General features: G+C 37.8%; 1 protein-coding gene across 2 annotated transcripts in view; it reads left to right on the top strand.

Annotated features, from left to right (window-relative positions):
- ARHGAP42 (Rho GTPase activating protein 42) overlaps positions 1-19,782 on the top strand; it is a 295,441-nt gene that overhangs the window by 36,904 nt on the left and 238,755 nt on the right. The window lies entirely within an intron of this gene.

Below are 19,782 nucleotides of genomic sequence, written 5' to 3'. Positions count from 1 at the left end.
ATTGGAAAGTTTGAATTGCATTTTTTTCCTTGAAGTGGGTTGCTTAAATAATAGTTTATTTTTACTCTTTTTTTTTCTGTATAATTTTGTGCAGTCTTTCAGTATCTTTTCATCTTTCAGTATAATGGCTTTTTAAATACTCTTTAAAATAAGGAGTGATACTTTGCCTTACAATATAACCTAGATTTACATCTTTATGTACTTTTAAAGGTTTGAAGTCAAGACTAAAGAATTTTATTCTAGTGATTCTAAATAACTGGGAAGATCTCTTCATTTTGCTGGATGTCCAGCTCTGGTCAATGGAAGGTGCTGTTTCTGAGAAATGGGTTCTTGAACTTGGTGAGACTGGCTTTTGTGGGCCACTTTGAGGGCACTGGGAGCAGGTGTGGTGGGAGTTGTCTGTTTGGGCCACTGGGTGCGTAGAGCTGGTTTTTGCTGAGTCTCTAAATAAATCGCTGGCGAGAAGAGATCCTTCTTGTAGCCAGCTGCCCAGTTCAGTTAGTAGTTATGTGAATGCCCGGTTCTACTTGGTGAATATCGTATTTCATCAGATCTTTGTTCAGAAGTCGCTTTCTCAGAGAGACCCTTCCCTTACCATCTTAAAGTTGAATAACTTCCTTGTCTCACCCAGCCCCCCCCACCTTTCTCTGACCTCCCATGTAGCAGTTATCACTAGCTAACACACTGTGCATTTTATTTCATGTTATCTTTCCATTAGAAGGTAAGTTCCATGAGGGCAGGGGGTTTTATCTCTTGTTTACTGCTGAATCCCAGTAGCTGAGACAGTGCTCAATAAATGTTGAATGGATGATGATTGAATAGCTTTCATTGGTTAGAAGCAGGTAGAATCTATAATCTCTACCCCTGCAAACTCTTACCAGGAGGTATATTGCCTCAGACCAAATTTAGCCAAAACTGTGGGCCTTTAATCACAAGTAAGAGCAAACAGCCACGTTTGGCTGGGGGAATTTCTCGTATAGGTCCCTCAGTTACAGTGATCGACTTCTTGGGTGAGACTTTTTCTCTAAATCAGATGCTAGGACATTCTTGGGACAAGATCGGTAGGTCCTGTGATCAGCTTAAGTGGCCAGAATCTCTGACGTGGAGACAAGCCAAGAGGCTCTAGATGTGGAGAGCTGGGCCCGTGGCATAGTGAGTGTTTTATTCCTTATTCATAAGACCGAGGAGCTTTTACTCCTCTGCAAATCAGACGCTTACCTGAAGCAGCAATGTTACCAATGGAAAAATAATCTCTAATCTTTTTTATGGTGGCCCTAAAATCTTGAGAGATACTTTATATATGAATTATCTAACATCAAGATGTTGATTCACTTACGACACTTATTATGTTAATTAGCCGACCCCCAAATGTTTTCAGATTAACTTATTCACAAACTTCATTTTACTGATAATGAAATATTTAATTTCACCACAAATCCAATGTAACACATACAGATGTAAGTTTGGGATTTAACATGCACTCAGTTTATGCAAACCAAGTGTAAAAATAGCAGTTAAGAGCTCTGATTCTGTAGTCTGACTGCTGGATTCAGATTTAGGTTCACACTCTTACTAGCCAGGTGACTTATGGCAAGTTACTTAATATATCCAAGCCTCAGTTTCCTTATCTATGACATGGAGTGAAAGCACTTAACTCATAGGGTTGTCATGAGGAGTATGTAAGATTTCTTATAAAGCCCTTGGCAAAGTGCTTAGCACATAGTAAGTGCTCAGTAAATGTTAGCTTGAATTTATTCACTTATTAAAGGTGTTTTGTGTCTACAGCACTATAGAGTAAACCCAAATTCTAAGTACATACTTTGGCTATGAATGGATTCGTGAGTGGGATCCCATAGACTGAGATTAAGAAAAAAAATCCCTAAGAGATCAAATTCTCCTTATATGTTTAAAATGAACTTTATTTACAAAAATTAGATGCACACAATGGTTTCCAGAAAACCCCTTAAGTAGTAAAGAAACTATTGCAGCAAAAGCAAAGGTTTTAGTATTGTCCTTTTTTTTAAATGATCTTTGTCAGTAAACCAAAGGATTTAATGCAACCTGGAATGCTTTATTTAGCTATCTGATTTTTAACCTCTGTTGAGACTAAGAGGAAGGTGAAAAGGGAAAATGGGGCTGAATTTCTGGTTTTAAAGGAGCAGGCCTGAATACATTTGAAGGTCATAAAATATGTGGATATAATTTACATCTCCTCTGGCTCTGCCTTCCTCTCTCTCCATGGTCCCTTCCCCCACCCTCTCTCTTCCCTAGGTCTCACACACACACTTGATCACGAAAGCATTTACTTTTAGAACATATCAAATTCCATGAATTTTTTTGTACTATCGTATAAGTGTAACAGCTATTATGTAAATATTAGCTGGATTATGCAGTAAAGTTTTTGTTCAATAAGGTAATGCTTGAGAACAGAGAAATTGCAAGATGACACCTTAATTCTCAATATTTAAAATCATCACTGAGGCCAATTTCATGAACATGAAACTCGTGGAGTGTAGTGAGGCCTGTGGATTTATCTTGAGTCTGGCATTTGTCCTCAAGTAAGTTCTAATTTTAAAAACACAATAGTAAATATTATATCCTATTCAATTTTGACTATGATTGAAGTATCCTACAGAATTTTTTTATTGCGCTCTAAACAAAAAAGCTTAAATTTCAAAAAGGTATTTATTAAATAGTATATAACTTGTTCATAGAAGATAAAAAATTTCCTAATAATGTCGACACAGAATTGTCTGCTGAAATGAGTTTTATTGTTTCAACAAAGTTTTTGTTGAATACATTTTTTGTTGAATACATGCTGCCAAAAGTGGATCTGTGGATAAAATGTACTTTTGCTTTAATTATCTCTCCCTCTATCTCTGTCTTTCTGGTAATGTGTGTTGGAAGAAATGTTCAGAAAGTGCTTGGCCCTAAATTCAAAAAAAAAAGAAGTAAATCATGCAGTATGATGTCAACTTAATGCCAGGGAACAGTAGTGTTTCCTAGAGTCTTGCTGCTCAAAGTGTGGTCCATGGACCAGAAGCATCCCGACAGCTTCTATTTAATGTACGGAGCTCATCAGGACCTTCGGTAAGCCTACGAAATCAAGATCTGCGTTTGACAAGGTGATCCAAATGCACATGAAAGTTTGAGAAGCACTTAGACCAGGGGTCCCCAACCTCTGGGCCGTGGACCGGTACCAGGCTGTGTCCTGTTAAGAACCAGGCCTCACAGCAGGAGGTGAGCGGCCGGCGAGCGAGTGAAGCTTCATCTGTCGCTCCCCATTGCTCCCCATCGCTCGCATTACCGCCTGAACTATCACCCCCCACCCCCGTCTGTGGAATAATTGTCTTCCACGAAACTGGTCCCTGGTGCCAAAAAGGTTGGGGACCGCTGACTTAGACTATGTAAGAGAGTATAGTCAGGACAGTAAATAGTTCTCAAGCAAATGTGCAGTACAAAAGGGTAGTTTGATTTTGCATACTTTTGATGGATCTGTGAAACCTGAATATCTTATGAGTTTGCTTTTTCTCACACACAAGTGTTTCTGCCATAATGAGACATATGTATTTCTGAAAAAGCTTACCATCTTCGGATATTGCACACACACACACCCCTGCAAATATCAGGACTTACTAGGAATAAATAGAGTTAAGGGCACATAATTAAAAACCTCTGCGACTTTAACTAGAGCATCAAGAAAAACAAAGTGTTCTGATAAAAATACCAGCAGAATTACACTGGCATTTGTACCCAGCACCAGTAGATCCCATGCAGCCTTAAACTGTGGGGCTCCTGCTTCCTTCAGAAAAATCTGCTCCATAATGTTGACTTCCTTAATTTTTGTTTTTAATATAAGCACTCAGAATCTGCATGTGCAGCTTCACCAAATAGCTTAATTCTGTGGGAAGTATAGTGGATATTGAATCAACCAAATCCACCTGTTTTTGAGCTGAAGGAACGCTCTTCTGCAGGATTTTTAGCTTTTCTCTTAAAGTCCTTCTATATAGGTAAAACACTTTTTAATTGTGAAAAGGCCTGTCCCTGATGTCTTCAAAATGTCATTGTGTTGGAAAAAATATCACATTCAAACCAGTGTGACTTTTATGTCATGCCTTATCTATTAATCATGAATAACTTAATTCACATTACAGAAAGACATTATAGCAGAATCGACTGAAGTTTTCCATTTTCTAATTTTTGCAGGTTCCCGTGTGATATGAAACCACATAGAAACTTTTCATTTAATGTATTGAGTTCATCAGTATAAAGAGGTAGTTGGCTCACAGAAGTGGGATAGAAATACACATTAATGACAGTGTGAAATAGTTTAAAAAAAAAAAAAAACACTGGATGTGAAACTTTCCTCCTGACCATTTGGGCTCCATATCCTCACTGTGAGGTGAAGAGTTAGGCCTGACAAAACAATCTCTAGTTTCCCATCTTGCTCTGATTTTCTCTTGTAAATACTTTTTTTAAAATGATTCCTTTCAATTTATGTGTTTGGGGTTTAATGCTAAGTCATTTCCAGATCAAATGAGTTCCTGCCCCTTCTCCTACTTTGGTCTCTCTTAGTGAGTGGAATCCCCCTTTTTGTCTCTGGCCTCTTCAGAGGCTTGCTAAACTCTGGAAGAGGAAATGCCAAAAATGACTCTAATTCAAAGTTACTTTACCGTCATTTTCTCTTTCATTCCTTATTCAGGGAGAAATCTGCATGGAATCCAGTCTTTCAGGGGCTTTTAAGAGTTAGAAATAAGAAAGAACTGGGTAAAGAGGAAATGGGTAAAGAAAAGTCAGTGATAGGACAGTATCTTACACCATTTAAGTGTTGTTTCATATATTATTGAGTCTTTCTTTATATAGGTAATGTGGAAAGGCCATACATAGTGTTCAGAAATCAAAAAAGTAAAGGAAAACGGTAGAAAGAGAAGGTTAGTTTTCAGAGTTGGGACATATTTTTCTAAAAAGTCATGTCCAACCATTTCTCCTGGGAACCATCTAGAGTAGGACAATGGGAGAGGACATATTGTAGTTACCCCAAGGTTTGATTTTTTTTTGAAACCCGTGGCCTCAGTGGATTTGAGCAAGGAACAGGGATAGAGAACTCTCATTTTGTGGAGCTTTGTGAGCTTTTTTCATTCTTCTACTTCTCCATTTTCCACAGTCACCTCATAATTTCCTTCTTGTGGATCCACGCCGAGGGCTTCCCGATTATCACTTGAAGATGGCTGATGAGAGGGAAAACTTGGTGGAAATCCCCTGAGCTGCCTTCCTGGAATAAACCTGGGTTGAGAAATCATGGGGCCCTAGGCAGATGATGGCTGGTAGATAAATTGTGGAGTTGCTACTACCATTTTATCAAATGTGATAGACTGGGATTGGGTTGTACAGAAAGAGTCACAGCCCAGGAAGGGATCTTTGAGTGTGTGTGTTTTTCTAGCAACTCTTTTCTTCTTCCTCTCTCAGTTAATATTAAAACAAAAACAAGAACAAACAAACAAAACAAACAGCACAAATTTTTGTAGTACCTTTTGTAGGAAATAGGGTGATTTTAAATACTTAGATCTGGAGAGAACATAATAATTTCTCTAAAAGGATCTGGATTTTTATTGCTATATCCAAACAGTTTGTCTCTTTTCAATAAAAATGTTATGTCAGTTTGGCATACATAAACATTTTTTTTCTGTTAAAAAAGGAAAAAGGGACAGGAGAAGCACACTTGTTCTGGTTTTCCTTTTACCTTTGATTAAGCCTTTACACATAACTTCCTGACTCCACAAAACACCAGGGATAGAGTAGCAAACTCAACAACACTTAGAGGAAGCACTCAGCTGAATCCAGAAATTGGGACATCCTACAATTTAGTCAAGAGTCAGTGTCTTGGGAAAAGAAGGAAAAAATGAACAGGGAACTATTCTATATAAAAAGGGATTTAAAACATTTAAGTGAATGCAATGAGTAGATTTTGCCAGGATCCTTATTTGTAAGCAAGTAGGAAACAAATCTTAAAGTAATTGGAGAAATTTGAATGTGGACTAGCTTTCTATGATATTAAAGAATCATTATTAATTTTGTTATAGATGAGAATAGCCTTATGGTTATGCAAGAGCCCCCCACCTCCCCTGTCCCCAGATGCTCACAAATGAGGCAAGTCCTTTAACCTCTCCCAGGGTCAGTTTCTGCATCTGTGAAATGAAGATGATTATTGTGGAGGCTTTTGTAGGGTTGATGTGAAGATAGAATGGGATGGTATTAGCACAATCTGGCCAGGGATTCTTATGCTTTGTTGCTGTCATTATTACTATTACTATATGTTTCATCTATCATTTTAATTCTAACCTGAGCTTGTTCTTTAAAACTTTTGAGTGCTTCCCTATTAGTGAACATATTGGTGTCCTATCATTCGATACCTTGACAGTTATCCTAAGTGGCCTGTTCCACAAGGCTTAGACATCTTGGCCTATCTTGGCTTTGTTCACTATTTACTGTTAGCACCTAGTTCTATACCAGGCCCAGTGACTGGCCCTGAGTAGATGTTTAATTATTTGTTGAATGAATAAGCTCTACTTTCTGCAAAACTTATAGCAGAAAAATTAATCTTTATTGAAACACTTATTATTAGTACTAAATGGTAACGGGCTTATACTGACCAACCTGCTGGGTGAGGATTTAAAAGGGACCCATACTCTAGCACTGTAGTGGACACTGGTGTCTGGATCCTCACATTAGTGTTTCAGTCATTCACTTTTTACCCATTCAGGTCCCTTTTCCTTCTTCTTCCTCAGAAAGTACTCCTGTGGCCATTTCTTTCTAATTAGATTATAAACTCTTTAAAGGTGAGAGAGAGATCATGTTAGACTCCCTTCTAGTGTCTTGCACATAGTAGGCAGATGCTAGATGTCAAAAGAGGACTCTTTCTGTACTGGAATTGTTCTTGGATATCTTGATGGGGAGTTAGGAGAATATTTGCTGTAAGAAATGATTTTACATGCTTAGAGAAATTGTTTAGTTGTAGAGATATTGGGGTAGCCTGTAATTTATAGCTGTCAAATATTGATTTGATTATAATTACAGTGCTTCAGAGGCAATTGTTTACCTATGTTTTCTCTCTTCATCTTGAATATTAATAATTGGGGGTGAGTGTGGGAAAGAGGAATTTCTTTAATGTAGACTGGCATTCAAGTGTAGAGAGAGCTGAAAGCCATTGAAATAACAAGAAGAGGTTAGATGCTGATACTTCAGAGATGAAGTCTGTTCAGGACCTCAGTACTGTGATTAGTGAGGGAAATGTTTAAGTCTGAACCTAACAGCTTAGTGTCAGCTTTGTTTTAGGTTTAAAAGAGTATCCATGTAAAGGATCTGACATTAGCTTAAAGTTATAAAACGAGTGTAACTCAATAATTCTAATGGATTTTTTTTTTTTCTTTTCATTTTGCGGTTCAATCAGAACATTGCTTATGGGCATTTTATCTTTTTTTTTGTATAAGGAGAGGTTTTGATTTTTATCCATGAGAGTAATATGTGTGAAGCTGGTAAACAATATATTCCCCTACATAAAGTGATAAAGTCTGTTACAAAATTACTGCTGCTACTACTACTACTAACTACCAAAGATAAATACAGAGTGGAAATATTATGTTACAAGTAAAGTGAACATGCGGAAATCTGTATTATTACGTTTCAAGTTTGGATATTTTGTTTTCTTTTTAAGAAGAAGCAGAGGAGAAAAAAAAAAAAAAACTATGCCTGTTGCATTTCATGCCAAGGTCAGTTCCTCATATTTTGTCTGACTGTTTAGTTCAATAACACTCAAGCATAGAGGCAATCAGGAAGACACTTTCCTTGGTAAATCCATAGTTATAAAGAAAGCATGTACTTCAGAATTTAAGAAAAAAGTTGCTTGTAACACCCAGACCTAGTTTGAGATATTTTTGAAAAGTGCTTATACTTTTCCAGAATTCCAGGATTAAGACAAGGAAACACAAAATAGAAATATATAGATTTGGCAGTGCCTTATTCCTCCCTTAGGTTGAATTGTCTTAGACTCCTCTTTTTAAAAAAGAGGTAGCTTGTATTAGTTGTATAATTTGAGATTTGTTAACTGGTTATCTTTTGTCTGTGAGTTTTAGCAAGGTGATTAAAAAGTGAGAAACTGTTGACCTACGGTAAATAAAATGCTCTTGAATTTTACATCTATTTCAGGATACATTCACCTTCTTAAACAGTTTTGGTTTAACATGAAGAACTCTAGGTTTGAAAGTTTGAAATCCTGAGAAATATTTTTTGTATGATTCTGAAAAATAATTCAAATTGCATTTTTTGCTGAGAAGGATAAAATAGATATATCATGATTGTTTTCTTCCTAATTGAGTTTCATTTGTGTGATTGACGCTAATAAAAATATTCTAACTTAATTCAGTTTATTAAAGCACTAAGGATATTTTGCACAGTGAAGTATGGTATGTAAGTCTTTTAACCTCTTTCTGGAATTTTAAAATAAAAATTCAAAAAGCGTACATAATTTACAATCTGTGTGTATGTATGCGTTGACTCCCCTGGCCCCCTTCATCTAATAAGCCCCTCTTTTCTTGTTCCATCTTGTAAACATGAGTTGCTTGTGGCTTGTGTACGGAAAATGCTGCCAGGAAGTAGGGTGAGCAAAACTTCTTTTCCCATGACCTTTACTCTAATGTTGTTCCAAGGGTTCCCTACTTAGAAATGCCTTGATAACCACATTCATTCCTGACACACCCCACCCCCGACACACACAAAACTGCTGAGTGCCATCTGACCCATAGTCCAGCTGCAGCTTTTTACAACACGAGTAGGGAAGGCTTTTACCTAGAGCAGTGAATATCTGTGAAAACATTTTGTGTGTGATATATTGCATGTGTATAGAAAATTAAAAAAAGAATAAGTTACTTGGTATAATCCTGGAAGCTACAGGTTGACTAGTGTCTGTTTGTTTTTTCCCTCTAATTTTGGACTCACTAAAGCTAGTTTGTATGTGTGTCCCTGTACATCCTTTTGTATTATTTCTGGAACTTTTGCTGCTGACAATGAAATCTAATTGCTAACACATACTTTAGATTACCTTGTTCCATGACATCTAATTGCTAACACATACTTTAGATTACCTTGTTCCATGACATCATATATCCAAGTGGGATATATGATGCACTACATTTCTTCCTTTGGAATAGAGGGGAGAGAAACATATTTGTTTGAAAAACACCAGGGCTCTGAATTTTTCTAAACTTCCCGCTAACACAGTGAAATAGGCAATAGCATTCTTTTATTATATATAGAATATTGAGACCGCATAGAAAAGGTTAAGTAATTTGCTCAAGGTAACGGAAAGCTAGTCAATCATGGAACTAGGATTTAAAACTGTTTGATGCTAAAGTACTGTTCTTTGCCATTTGATGATAATACTGTTCAAGCCGCAAACATTATCCAGGAGCTTTATGGTCTACGGGCAAGTGAATGGAGGGTGGGCAGGAAAAAAGCCTAGAAGACAGAATTTATATATGGAATGGTCCTGAAAGTGAAAGTGTCTGAGACCAGAAAGTGCAAGAGAAAGGGTTGGGTAATACCTGCTCCTGGTAGCTGCCCATCTGCTTCTTCCAGTGTCAGACTTTGCTGCTCCAGGGAAGATTCCTGCAACCCTAACACTGACCCTGACCCTGACCCTGACCCTGACCCTGACCCTGAGCCTAGCCTAGCCCTGACCCTAACCCTGACCCTGCGCCTGACCCAGTTTTGGGAACTTATTGTATTATTTAAAAACAATATATATGTAGAGTAAATGGAATACTTGTGGTGATACTTTATTTCCCCTGTCCTAAGGAGACAGAAGCTGTCAGGGTTCTGTATAAAGTGTAGTTTCTCCTGGAGCGACAACATGAGGCCTCATTCCACCTCCCTGGGCTTAGGTGGAAAGCAGGCAGGTTTATTTGATGGACTGTGGGCCACTTTGTGGAGTACACGTTATAAGAGAGGGAAGAAGGAGCCTTGTTCTTATAGATAGTGAGATGTGATGCCTTCTCAAAAGCTGCAGGGCGTGAGGGTTAAGTGTGTGTGAGAGGAGTGTGGGATACGGGAAACTCCGCAGTGGACCGTTTCCTGTTCCAGCATATCCGCTGTGTCACTGACCTTTACACATCCCTTGGCTGCTCTCTGCAGGCCCTAGCCTGAACTGAAGAACCCTGAAGGTTTAGCTTCCTTGTCCTGTCTCAGTTACTAGGAATCTGAATTATGGCCACACCAGTTAACAGCTCTGAGCCTGAATGAAAGTGTTAGAGGACCCATGTCCCTGAAATGCTGCCTGGAAAGCAGCTTTCTCTTGTGTAAGACTTTTTTCCCTGCGGTGTTCCATTGTGAAAGTAGAGATTAATTTTGATAAAACAACTTAGTATGGGAAGTACTTCTTTTAAGATGAAAATGTCATTTTTTCCTTAACCAAGTTTAGAGCATGAATTACTTTGCATTTGTACTAGTGACTGCAGGGTGCAGTTCTGGGATGCCCGGGCTTAGAAGGAAATCCACCAGGTGGTCTGCTTTAATCTGAGACTTGCAATCTTTTTATTTTTTTGAGGATTTTTAAAAAAATAAACTTTAGAGGAAATCTTAGTGATCTTCTCAGGAAACAAAAAATGAAGGGCAGTTGTCCTAAAATTATAGCTAGTCTTCTTCCCTTTTGTTTCCCTAAGCAGGCTCATACTCATGCTTCAAACCATCTCCTTCTGCTTCTTTCTCATTGTGAGTCAAATACTTTCATCACACCAATCCTATTAATGAAAATAATCTGCTTATTCTCTACCAGGCTATTAACTCCTGGATGAGAGAGAAGGTCTTATTTTTTGTATAACTTAATAGGTAGGCCTTTGTGTTTATAATGTTAACTGATTATCATCGTTGAACTAGAATCAGTGTCTTCCTTCATTTCTTTTGAAAGTTTGACAGGAAGCTGGCTTTGGGACTGAAATGGCCATAACGTCTCATTCAGTAACTACAGTTTGCAGTTGACTGTCCTGCAGGAACACAGTGCAGGGGCAGTGGAGCATGAGATTCCGAGGGCTCTACTTTTCAGTGCTGTGTATAGCTGAGGTTTCAGGCATGTAACCTGTGGTTGGTGATGGTAATATATTTGAAGGGCTTTGAGGTTCCTTTGGAAGGAACATGTTCTATAATTTGAAACAACAGATCCTATTAATTAGAAAGTCTTCTTGGTTGAATTACTGAACACTTGTTACATGCCACACTGAGGTTCCCACCCCCCCTTAGGCCCAGAGAAGTAATTGCCTAGTAGTCACTCAGGGTCATGTAGTAATTAATGCCGGTAGAACTGGGACTACAAGCCTTGACTTCTGACACTCTGTCCAGTTATGTGTGAGTAATAATCCAAAGTCTACATATTTTTAAGTCTCATGAGGCGTAAATGTTTGTTGTGTTGGATGAGCATTTTAATTCTAAATCTTTAACCTTGAGTTAATTCCCTTTAGAACTGCTTATAACCACATGATAAAACAAATGAAATTTAAGTTGGCTGATTTGGAGGACTTTCAAAAAAATCATTCTCATCAAATTGGTAAGGTTCTTGGAGCACTTAGCCATAGTAGTTTATTTGGATAAATACAGTCATTGTAAACAAGGGCAGTAGTAGATTGTGGAGGAGCATTAAAGAATTATTCCTCAATTTGGTATTAAAACTGAGCACTGACCTAGAAAACAAAGATGTGTAAAATCTTTAGTGGGAGAAGAAAGACTAAATAAAAGATCTTTCATGTAACAAGTGCTAACTTTATGATGTAAAAAAGGTGTAGTCAACTGAGGATGGCCTATTTCATCTCAGAAACCAACTGGTACCTTAAGGAAATTTGAGTTCAGCCCATGTCCCTCTTTTTGTCAATTCCTCACTATCCTTTTTCCCTGGCTAAGTTCTTTTCCATACTTGTAGGAAATAAACTGTGAACATTTTAGTCTTTGATTACTTGATTCAAATTAGCTTTAAAGAAGATTCCTTAATAGCAGGATACATAACTGGGAAACATTTATTTCTTTTCAGGTGTATTAACAAAATGTAATTGTTTCTGTTGGTCAAGTTTTAGTTTCAGAGTATTACTTTCCATACATTCTCACAATATTACCCCATTCTAAACACCTACTACTGTTTCCCTACATGACTAAATAGCTCCATTCTTCCTATCGCAAGCCAAACTTGCTTTTGAGTGTATTTTTTTTAAACTCTATTCCATACTGTGCATTTGTTTTCATTAAAAACAAAAGAAACAAACAAACAAAAAAACCCGAAGTGGTATGCTTATCCTATGTTACACCACGACAGTATATACATACCCAGTTTTAAAAAGGGCACTATTAGAGGGTCTTACTATATGCTTTTATTGTTTCAACTGTTTATGCAAAACTAAATATCTTTTATGTACCAGGCTCAGATCTATTTGTTGAACAGTGAACAAAAAAGGCAAAATTTTGTGCTTTCATAGAAATTAATTTTAACTGGGGGAGACAAATCAATGAATAAAATGTTATTGGTCAGGTCAGCATCATGGCAGTATGAGATGCTTTCTTTGTCTCTTCCCTTCAATCTACAACCAGTAAAACATCCATAACTCAGCAAAGGTTCCTCTGCCCCATACACCAGGGCACCAGGTAGTTCCACACATCTGTACATCTAAAGGTGAGTGGACTGGAACACATAGAGGAGGTGGAACTGGGGGAAGAGTGGAGGTGGTGCCTGTGATCCTGGCCATGCTGGCTGGGCCCAGAGCCTCAGAGAACTCCACTGGTAGCAGCTAGGGAGGCGGTGTGGACAACTCCAGCTTGCTGGCTGCAGTGGCACCCATGGCCACAGGGAATGAGGGGGCAGCAGAGCCTGCAACCCCGTCCCTCCAGCCACAGAGGTGCCTGTGACTCCAGCCCCCCTGCCTGCAGCACCAGTGCCTGCAGACCCCAAAACCCTGTGTGCAGCAGAGGTGCCCATGACACTGGCTGCCCCTGCCCATATTTGTAGAGCCTGTGACCCAGGCCACCCTGGACATGGTGGAGGTGCCTGCCATTTTGGTGCCCAGGCAGCAATGCCAGCAAAAATGGCAACACTGGCAGCAACAAAGGCACTAGCGACACTGGAGGCACAAGCAGTGACAACGAGGGCACCAGATGACAAGAGGCATTGGAGGGTGGAAAGTGCACATTCTCAAATATAACCAGAGGCAGTCAGGTAAGAGAAACCAAAAACCTGTGCTATAGTGCCACCTACTGAAAAACAAAAGAGAGGGTTCTAATTACTAACCTGCTGAGTTGTTAGAAACAAGTAAAAAAAGCTTTACCTGAAGAAGAAAGGTGTTTGCTACTTCAAATGCACTGGCCAGAGGAACAACGCATCAAGCACCACGAAAAACCACAGTGCCTTGGTATCACAGAAAAGAAAATGATAATTTCCTAGAAACCACACTTAAAGTCATAGTATTGTGATCTACTTATAGAAAATTCAAGTTAGCTGTCATGAAGAAACTCAATGAGCTACAAGAAAACTCAGAAAGGTAGTTCAGTGACTTCAGGAGTAAAACTAATAAACAGAAGACATTACCGAAGACATTAAAACTTTTAAAAAAGAAACAGAATTCTGGGGCTGAAAAACTCAATAAATGAGATGAACATAGTATTGGAAACAGAGAAGACCATATGGAAGAGAGAATCAGTGAACTCAAAGACAAATCTAGAAATGATACAGGTAGAAGAGTAGAGAGAGCTAAGAGCTAAGAAAAATGGAGAAATTCTATGAGAACTATTCATCTTCATTAGGAAGGGCATCATAAGGGTAGTGGGTATCCCAGAAGGAGAAAAGAGGAAGGAAGCAGTTTGTTTAATAGCTGAGAACTTCCCAAATCTGGCGAAGGAACTGGATATACAAGTCCATGATGCTAATACGAGACCACCTAATTACCTCAATGCAAAAAGACCTTCTCCAAAACACATTATATTAAAACTTTCAAAAGTCAATGGCAGGGCTTCCCTGGTGGCGCAGTGGTTGAGAAGCTGCCTGCTAATGCAGGGGACACGGGTTCGAGCCCTGGTCTGGAAAGATCCCACATGCCGTGGAGCAGCTGGGCCTGTGAGCCACAACTACTGAGCCTGCACATCTGGAGCCTGTGCCCCGCAATGGGAGGGGCCGCGATAGTGAAAGGCCCGCGCACCGCGATGAAGAGCAACCCCGCGCACCACGATGAAGAGTGGCCCCCACTTGCCGCAACGAGAGAAAGCCCTCGCACGAAACGAAGACCCAACACAGCCAAAAATAAATAAATAAATAAAGTAGCTATTAAAAAAAAAAAGTCGATGGCAGAGAAAAAATTTTAAAGGCAGCTAGGAAAAAGAAGAGACAGTAACCTACAAAGGAACCCACATTAGGCTATCAGCAGATTTTTCAGCAGAAACTACAGCTCAGGAGTGAGTACAATGATATCTTCAAAAGTATTGAAAGATAAAAACTGTCAGCTAATAATACTCCATCCAGCAAAGTTATCATTCAGATATGAAGGAAAAATAAAGGCTTTTCCAGACAAACAAAATCTGAGGGAGTTCATCACCACTAGATCTGCCTTGCAAGAAATGTTGAAAGCTGCTCTTCTACCTAAAATGAAAAGGCAAAAGTACACAAAACTTTGAATAAGGTGGTAAATAGACAAAGTCAGAAAATTGCAACTCTATCGGAATAGGTTGTTAAATGCTTAATTATAACATAAAGGTTAAAGGGAAAACAGTAAAAATAACCATAGATACTTCAATTTGGTAACAAATTCACAACATAAAAAAGGATAATTTGAGACAACATAAAAGGGGAAGAGGAAAAAGATGGAACCCGTATAGGCAAATGAAGATAAGATGCTATGTGCAGAAAAAGGATCATATCTATGAGACATTTTATACAAACCTCATGGTAAACAAAAAACATAAATCTAGAGAAGAGACATTAAACATCAAGAAGAGGGGAAACTGGAAAGATATCACAGAATACCATCAAACTAAAATGGCAGATAGAAACACAAGGAAAGAATGGAGATGTAGAGCAACCAGAAAACAAAAAATATAAAATGGTAATACTAAGACCTTATCTATCAATAATCACCTGAAATGTAAATGGATTGAATTCACCAATCAAAAGACACAGAGTAGCTGGATGGATTGAAAAACAAGACCCAACTATATGCTGGGTCCAGAAGACTCAGAGAAGCTCTAAGTGAAGAGATGGAAGATGGTACTCCATACAAATGGCAGTCAAAAGAAAGCAGATGTAACCATAGACATAGACAAAATAGACTTAAAGGTAACTTCAAGGCAAAAAAGGTAACAGGAGACAAAGATGGATATATAATGATAAAAGGGACAATTCATCAAGAAGATATAACTTATTAATATATATGCACTTAACATAGGAGCATCAAAATATATAAGCAATTATTAACAGACCAAAAGGGAGAAATTTACAGCAACACAGTAATAATAGGGGACTTCAACACCCTACTTACATCAATGGATAGATTATCCAGATAGAAAGTCAATGAGGAAATAGTGACCTTAGAAGAAACCATGTGGGCTTAATAGATTTATACAGAACATTTCATCCAAATGCAGCAGAATACACATCCTTCTCAAGTGCACATGGGACATTCTCAAGGATAGACCATATGTTGAATATAAAACAAGTCTCAATAAATTTAAGAAAGTTGAAATCATATCAAGGATCTTTTCTGAACACACTAGTTTCTATGAAACTAGAAATCAACTATAACAAGAAAGGTGGAAAAATCACAAGTATTTGGAAACTAAACAACATGCTACCTAACAACTATTGGGTCAATAAAGACATCAGAAAATTTCTGAAGATAAACGAAAATGAAAATATGACACACCAAAATCTGTGGGATGTAGCAAAAGTGGTACTAAGAGGGAAATTTATAGCAATACAGGCCTATCTCAAGAAACAAGAAAAATCTTAAATAAACAATCTAACCTTACACCTTAAGGAACTAGAAAAAGAAGGACAGGCAAAGCCCAAAGTCAGCAGAAGGAAGGAACTAATAAATATAAGAGTGAAAATAAATGAAATAAGAGACTAATAAGACAATAGAAAAGATCAGTGAAACTAAGACCTTGTTCTTTGAAAAGGTAAACAAAATTGACAAACCTTTAGCTGGACTCACTAAGAAAAAAGAGAGGAGGATCAGAGAAGTAAAATCAGAAACAAAAGAGGAGAAATTTCAATGGATACCACAGAAATACAGAGGATTATAAGAGAATATTATGAATAGCTATATACCAACATATTGGTCAACCTCAATGAAATGGATAAATTCTTAGTATCATACAGTCTTCTAAGATTGAATCATGAATAGAAAATCTGAATAGACCATTCACTAGTATGGAGATTGAAAACAGTAACCCAAAATCTCCTCCACAAAATTCCAGGACCAGTGGCTTCACAAGCAAATTCTACCAAACATTCAAAGAAGATTTAATACCTGTCCTTCTCAAACTGTTTCAAAAAAATTGGAGGGAACATTTCCTAACTCATTTAATGAGGACATTACCCTGATACCAAAACCAGTCAAGAACAACACAAAAAAGAAAATTCTAGGCCAAAATCTCTGGTGAACAGAGATGCAGAAATCCTCAATAAAATATAAGCAAACCAAATATTTGACAAGATTCAACACCTATTTATGATAACTCAATAAAATGGGTATAGAAGGAATGTACCTCAACATCATAAAGGCAATATATGATAAACCCACTGCTAACATTATACTCAGTGGTGGAAAACTGAAAGCTATTCCTCTGATATCAGGAACAATACAAGGATGCCCATTCTTGCCATTCTAATTCAACATAGTATTAGAAGTCCTAGCAGGAGCAGTTAGGCAAGAAAAAGAAACAAAGGCATCTAAATTGGAAAGGAGGTAAAACTGTCACTGTTTGCAGATGATATAATTTTATTCATAGAAAACCCTAAAGACTCCACCAAAAACCTATTAGAAATAAATGAATACAGTAAAGTTGCAGGGTACAATATCAGCGTACAAAAATCTGTTGCATTTCTATACATTAACATTGAACTATCAGAGAAATTAAGAATATAATCCTCCTTATAGTTGGAACAAAAAGAATAAAATACCTAGGAATAAATTTAACCAAGGAGGTGAAAAACCTGTACACTGAAAACTATAAGACATTATTGAACAGAATTTAAGACACAAAGAAATGGAAAGATATTTTGTGCTCATGGATTGGAAGAATTAACATTGTTAAAATGTCCCTAGTATCCAAAGCAATCTGCAGGTTCAGTGCAGTCCCTATCAAAATCCCAATGTTGTTTTTCAGAGAACTAGAATAAAAAGAAGTCCTAAAATTTATACAGAACTATTAAAGATCTTAAATAGCCAAAGCAATCCTGAGAAAAAATTCAAAGCCAGAGAGGTACCATACTCCCTGATTTCAAATTATACTAGAAAACTGTAGTAATAAAAACAGCATGGTATTAGGACTTCCTTGGTAGTGCAGTGGTTAAGAATCTGCCTTCCAATGCAGCGGACGCGGGTTTGATCCCTGGTCAGGGAACTAAGATCCCACATGCCACAGGGCAACTAAGCCTGTGTGCCACAGCTACTGAGCCCATGTGCTCTGTGCCATAACTAGAGAGAAGCCCGCATGCTGCAACGAGGAGCCTGTGCACCACCATGAAGGACTCCACATGCCGCAACGAAGATCCCATGTGCCGCAACTAAGACCCAACACAGCCAAATAAATTAAATAAATAAATAAATAACAAGAATTAAAAAAAATATATACTAATCTTTAAAACAAACAAACAAAACCAAAAAACAGCATGGTATTGACATAAACACAGACACACAAATCAATTCAACAGAATTAAAAGCCCAGAAATAAAGCCACACAATTAATTTATGACAAAGGAGCAAAGAATATACAATGGAGAAAGGACACTTTCTTCAATAAATGGTATATGCATAACTGGACAGGCTCATGCAAAAGAATGAAGTTAGACCACTCTCTTACACCATACACAAAAATTAACTCAAAATGGATTTAAAGACTTTAATATCTGAAACTATAAAACTCCTAGAAGAAAACATAGGCAGTATGTTCTTTGGTGTAGGTATAAGCAGTATCTTTTTAGATATGTCTCCTCAAGCAAGGGAGACAAAAGCAACAGTAAACAAATGGGACTCCATCAAACTAAAAACTTCTACACAGTGAAGAAAACCATCAGTAAAATGAAACAGAGGAATGGATAAAGAAGATGTGGTACATACATACAATGGAATATTACTCAGCCATTAAAAAGAATGAAAAAATGCCATTTGCAGCACCATGGATGGACCTAGAGATTGTCTACTGAGTGAAGTAAGTCAGACAGAGAAAGAGAAAAATCATATGATAATGCTGATATGCAGAATCTAAAATAAATGATACAAATGAACTTATTTACAAAACAGAAACAGACTCACAGACTTAGAGAAGGAACTTATGGTTACTGGGGGGAAGGCTGGGGGGAAGGAATAGTTAGGGAGTTTGGGACTGACATGTACACACTGCTATATTTAAAATGGATAACCAATAAGGACCTACTGTATAGCACAGGGAACTATACTCAATATCTTGTAATAACCTATAGTGAAAAAGTCTAAAAAAGAATAGATATATGTATATGTATAACTGAATCACTTTGCTGTACACCTGAAACGAACACAACATTGTTAATCAACTATGCTCCAATATAAAATAAAAAGTTAAAAAAATGTTGAGCACAAGAACCCAAACCCCCTCCCCCCCATAAATAAATAAAAATTGTATTTTCAACTTGTAAAAATAAGTGAAAACCTACTGAATGGGAGAAGATATTTGCAAATTGTTTATCTGATAAGGGGTTAATATCCAAAAATATACAAATAATTCATACAACTCAACAACAAAAAAACAAACAACCTGATTCAAAAATGGGGAGAGGATCTGAAGAGACATTTTTTCCAAAGAAGATGCAAAGCACGTGAAAAGATGTTCAAGGTCACAAATTATTAGGAAAATGCAAATCAAAACCACAATAAGATATTACCTCATGCTTATAGGCTGTTATCAAAAAGGCAAGACATAGCAAGTATGGGGGAGGATGTGGACATGTATTCTTGGTGGGAATGTAAATTGGTGCAGCCACTATGGAAAACAGTATAGAGATTCTTCAAAAACTTATGAAGAATAGAACTGCCATGTGATCCAGCTATTCCACTTCTGAGTATTTATCCAAAGAATACAAAAACACTAATTTGAAAAGATACATATATCTCAATGTTCATCACAGCACTAATCACAGTAGGTAAGATATGGAAACAAGCTAAGTGCCCATGACGGATGAATGGATAAAGAAGATATGGTAGGGCTTCCCTGGTGGCGCAGTGGTTGAGAATCTGCCTGCCAATGCAGGGGACACGGGTTCGAGCCCTGGTCTGGGAAGATCTCACATGCCGTGGAGCAACTAGGCCCATGAGCCACAACTACTGAGCCTGCGCGTCTGGAGCCTGTGCTCCGCAACAAGAGAGGCCACCATAGTGAGAGGCCCGCGCACCGCGATGAAGAGTGGCCCCCACTTGCCACAACTAGAGAAAGCCTGTGCACAGAAATGAAGACCCAACACAGCCAAAAATAAATTAATTAATTAAAAAAAAATATATGGTATTTAATTAAAAA

This window comes from Balaenoptera physalus, assembly GCF_965194825.1.
Source record: "Balaenoptera physalus genome assembly, chromosome: 10".
NCBI lineage: Eukaryota > Metazoa > Chordata > Mammalia > Artiodactyla > Balaenopteridae > Balaenoptera > Balaenoptera physalus.
This window is presented reverse-complemented; position numbering and strand designations above follow the sequence as displayed.